The 5,000-nt window shown below is 57.1% G+C and overlaps 2 non-coding genes and 1 pseudogene across 2 annotated transcripts; all 3 read right to left on the minus strand.

The window, feature by feature from the left end:
- The window catches only part of LOC144430299 (large subunit ribosomal RNA), a 3,688-nt pseudogene extending 2,920 nt beyond the window's left edge, over positions 1–768 (minus strand).
- A 288-nt stretch (positions 769–1,056) lies between these two features.
- Positions 1,057–1,210, minus strand: LOC144430228 (5.8S ribosomal RNA). The gene has a single exon (XR_013479383.1). It is a non-coding gene; the product is annotated as a 5.8S ribosomal RNA (ribosomal RNA).
- Positions 1,211–1,508: 298 nt separating this feature from the next.
- Positions 1,509–3,318, minus strand: LOC144430260 (small subunit ribosomal RNA). The gene has a single exon (XR_013479415.1). It is a non-coding gene; the product is annotated as a small subunit ribosomal RNA (ribosomal RNA).
- Positions 3,319–5,000: the final 1,682 nt, after the last annotated feature.

The following is a 5,000-nucleotide window of genomic DNA, read 5'->3' on the forward strand; positions in this document are numbered from 1 at the left end:
CGCGCCACCGAAGCGGCAGCCCGCCGAACACCGGCACTGCGTACAGTGCAGGCGAACGACAAGCCAGCCGAACGGCGACGGCCGCACACAGAGAACGTCCTTTCCTCGATCCGCCGCCGGGCCGCACCACCCGCGCGCTGTAACACCCCCGCCGGAGCGGAGGCCACCTTCGCGCGGGGACTTAGACCGACGGCAAACCGGTCGTGACCCGCGCCGGTCGCTAGTGCGCTGAGACGGTGCGCGAGCCGACTCGGCAGCGGCGCCTTAAGCGTCCGCGAACCGGGACGGCGCGCCCCCGCACCCAACTGAAAGCGAGCCGGCGACCTGACGGGCCCTCCCGTTTGCCTCTCAACGGTTTCACGTACTCTTGAACTCTCTCTTCAAAGTGCTTTTCAACCTTCCCTCACGGTACTTGTCCGCTATCGGTCTCGCGACCGTATTTAGTCTTAGGTGGAGTTTACCACCCGCTTTGGGCTGCATTCCCAAACAACCCGACTCCGAGAAGACCCGAAGCGGCCAAGGCAAGCGCCCCTATGGGCCTAACACCCGCCGTGGGACGAGGCCTCGATCAGAAGGACACCGGCGCTCGCCGTCAGCCGCACTGGGACTTCCGTACGTCACAACTCGGCGCGCTCGAAAAGCGCGCAGATTCGACGCTGGACTCTTCCCGGTTCACTCGCCGTTACTCAGGGAATCCCTGTTGGTTTCTTTTCCTCCGCTTAATAATATGCTTAAATTCAGCGGGTGCTCTCGCCTGAACTCAGGTCGTATGTGTCAAGCGGGCCGCTTCTTACACGGCCCGCTGGCATCGCAAGTCGTCGCCGCCGGCGCCGACCGAGCGCGTACCGTCGCCGCCTTGGCCCACGGTCGGTCTTGATCTCGTGACCGGACCGACCGACCTGGACCCGCCCCTCGAACGTAGTTGAACACGTCGAGGGGCCGGCGGTGTACGGGACACGCGGTCGCGCCGAGAAAGCTCGGCGACCGCTTCAACTTGGGGCGACGCCCGGCCGTCTTCGCAGAGGCCAGGCGACGGCCCTCGGGTGAGGACGAACGCGACCCTGAGGCAGACGCGGTCCCGGGATTGACCCGAGACCGCAATTCGCGTTCAGAAGGTCGACGTTCAATGTGTTCTGCAATTCACATTACTTCTCGCACTTGGCTGCGTCCTTCATCGACTCGCGAGCCGAGTGATCCACCGTTAAGAGTCGTCCTCGACGTTTCGCCCGGCGCCGAAGCGCGCGGACGTCACACTGTGGGATCGACCACAAAACCACCACCGACAACAACTGCACAAAAACACCAACAAACGGCGCCGAGCGACCGCCGGGCTGGGCCGGCGGCACATCGAGCGCGGTGCCCAGAAGCCACCATCGCACTCGGCTGCCTTGCTATGCCAACGTGTTACGCGTGTCGCACGGGGCGGAACCCCGATTGACGGCCGCACTCTCGGCGGCACCCAAAGACAATTCAGTGCGCGGTCGGCCGGGGCCTACCACCACCTTCGGTAATGATCCTTCCGCAGGTTCACCTACGGAAACCTTGTTACGACTTTTACTTCCTCTAAATGATCAAGTTTGATCGTCTTCTCGACACGCCGACGCGGCCGTTGCCAGCCGCGACGGGGCCGATCCAAGGATCTCACTAAACCATTCAATCGGTAGTAGCGACGGGCGGTGTGTACAAAGGGCAGGGACGTAATCAACGCAAGTTGATGACTTGCGCTTACTGGGAATTCCTCGTTCAAGGGAAACAATTGCAAGTCCCTATCCTAATCACGAATGAGGTTCAACGGGTTACCCGGACCTTTCGGCCTAGGTTAGACACTCGCTGCTTCACTCAGTGTAGCGCGCGTGCGGCCCCGGACATCTAAGGGCATCACAGACCTGTTATTGCTCAATCTCGTGTGGCTAAACGCCACTAGTCCCTCTAAGAAGTTAGACGCCGACCGAGAAGGTCGCGTAACTATTTAGCATGCCAGAGTCTCGTTCGTTATCGGAATTAACCAGACAAATCGCTCCACCAACTAAGAACGGCCATGCACCACCACCCACAGAATCAAGAAAGAGCTCTCAATCTGTCAATCCTACCTGTGTCCGGGCCGGGTGAGTTTCCCCGTGTTGAGTCAAATTAAGCCGCAGGCTCCACTCCTGGTGGTGCCCTTCCGTCAATTCCTTTAAGTTTCAGCTTTGCAACCATACTTCCCCCGGAACCCAAAGACTTTGGTTTCCCGGAAGCTGCCGGAAAGGTCGTCATGGTAACGCCTCCCGATCGCTAGTTGGCATCGTTTATAGTCAGAACTAGGACGGTATCTGATCGTCTTCGAACCTCTGACTTTCGCTCTTGATTAAAGAAAACATTCTTGGCGAATGCTTTCGCAGTAGTTCGTCTTCCGCCGATCCAAGAATTTCACCTCTAACGGCAGAGTACGGACGCCCCCGTCTGTCCCTCTTAATCATTACCTCGTGCTCCGAAAACCAACAAAATAGAACCGAGGTCCTATTCCATTATTCCATGCAACACTATGCAGGCGAACAGCCTGCTTTGAACACTCTAATTTTTTCAAAGTAAACTTATCGGCCACCGCCGACACTCAGTCAAGAGCACCGACGGAGAACCGAAGGTGAGGCGAACGCAACCAGTGACACGCCTTGCGACGGACCGGCGGCGCTCGCCCAAAATCCAACTACGAGCTTTTCAACCGCAACAACTTTAGCATACACTGTTGGAGCTGGAATTACCGCGGCTGCTGGCACCAGACTTGCCCTCCAATGGATACTCGTTAAGAGTTTTAGGATGTACTCATTCCAATTACAGGGCCTCGTTAGAGTCCTGTATTGTTATTTTTCGTCACTACCTCCCCGTGTCGGGAATGGGTAATTTGCGCGCCTGCTGCCTTCCTTGGATGTGGTAGCCGTTTCTCAGGCTCCCTCTCCGGAATCGAACCCTGATTCCCCGTTACCCGTTATCACAAAGGTAGGCACGTAGCGTACCTTCGACAGTTGATAGGGCAGACACTTGAATGATACGTCGTCGGTGCAGAGACCGTACGATCCGCGTGGTTATCCAGAGTCATCAAACGTCACAGGACGAACCCGGTCGGTTTTGATCTGATAAAAGCGCGCCTCCCGAAGTCGGCGCTTAATGCATGTATTAGCTCTAGAATTACCACAGTTATCCACTTCGCTTACGAGACCAAATAAACCAAGACTGATTTAATGAGCCATTCGCAGTTTCGCTTTACGAGAACTCGTACTTGCACCTGCATGGCTTAATCTTTGAGACAAGCATATCACTACTGGCAGGATCAACCAGATAGCTGCGACAGCTGCGCTCGGCCCTTGCTGGGCCGCACGGCGCGTGCTCGTCGCATTCGTTTAAGACCGAGGCGATCGCCTGCGGCCGTACTCAGCTTCGACAGTCGCTGGCCGCGACGTCCACGCTCTCGCCGGCAGTGCCAGGCGGAGCGATTTGCGTTTTTTCTTTGCTCGCCCTCTCTCGGGCTCGATCCATTCAGTTTCGCACAAACAAGAGCTCTGCCGGCCGCCTGCAGCGGTGCCTAAAACCCGGGCATAACAATGCGACCGTTCTGCTAGGCCGACAAGCGCTCAAGCCAGACGCTCGATCGAACGCCCCCTACATATTAGTCGAGACAACGGCTCGCTCATTAGCATCGCGTTTGTACTTTAACTTTTTTTGGCTCGGCTTCTTTCGACGCCGATGCCGGCGACGCAGCACTCTCTCGCCCGCCAGCCACCGAGAAAAGGGTGCGCTCCGACCGGCCCCGCACCGCTCTTTCTTGGCTCATTCGAGTTTACTGTCTTTCGCTCTAACATGCCTTACCTAGGGTTAGGTTAGTATGCTTGCACGTTTGTACTTTAACTTTTTTTGGCTCGGCTTCTTTCGACGCCGATGCCGGCGACGCAGCACTCTCTCGCCCGCCAGCCACCGAGAAAAGGGTGCGCTCCGACCGGCCCCGCACCGCTCTTTCTTGGCTCATTCGAGTTTACTGTCTTTCGCTCTGACATGCCTTACCTAGGGTTAGGCTAGTATGCTTGCACGTTTGTACTTTAACTTTTTTCGGCTCGGCTTCTTTCGACGCCGATGCCGGCGACGCAGCACTCTCTCGCCCGCCAGCCACCGAGAAAAGGGTGCGCTCCGACCGGCCCCGCACCGCTCTTTCTTGGCTCATTCGAAATTACTGTCTTTCGCTCTGACATGCCTTACCTAGGGTTAGGTTAGTATGCTTGCACGTTTGTACTTTAACTTTTTCCGGCTCGGCTTCTTTCGACGCCGATGCCGGCGACGCAGCACTCTCTCGCCCGCCAGCCACCGAGAAAAGGGTGCGCTCCGACCGGCCCCGCACCGCTCTTTCTTGGCTCATTCGAAATTACTGTCTTTCGCTCTGACATTCCTTACCTAGGGTTAGGTTAGTATGCTTGCACGTTTGTACTTTAACTTTTTTCGGCTCGGCTTCTTTCGACGCCGATGCCGGCGACGCAGCACTCTCTCGCCCGCCAGCCACCGAGAAAAGGGTGCGCTCCGACCGGCCCCGCACCGCTCTTTCTTGGCTCATTCGAAATTACTGTCTTTCGCTCTGACATGCCTTACCTAGGGTTAGGTTAGTATGCTTGCACGTTTGTACTTTAACTTTTTTCGGCTCGGCTTCTTTCGACGCCGATGCCGGCGACGCAGCACTCTCTCGCCCGCCAGCCACCGAGAAAAGGGTGCGCTCCGACCGGCCCCGCACCGCTCTTTCTTGGCTCATTCGAGTTTACTGTCTTTCGCTCTGACATGCCTTACCTAGGGTTAGGCTAGTATGCTTGCACGTTTGTACTTTAACTTTTTTCGGCTCGGCTTCTTTCGACGCCGATGCCGGCGACGCAGCACTCTCTCGCCCGCCAGCCACCGAGAAAAGGGTGCGCTCCGACCGGCCCCGCACCGCTCTTTCTTGGCTCATTCGAAATTACTGTCTTTCGCTCTGACATGCCTTACCTAGG

This window comes from Styela clava, chromosome 11, assembly GCF_964204865.1.
Source record: "Styela clava chromosome 11, kaStyClav1.hap1.2, whole genome shotgun sequence".
Lineage (NCBI taxonomy): Eukaryota > Metazoa > Chordata > Ascidiacea > Stolidobranchia > Styelidae > Styela > Styela clava.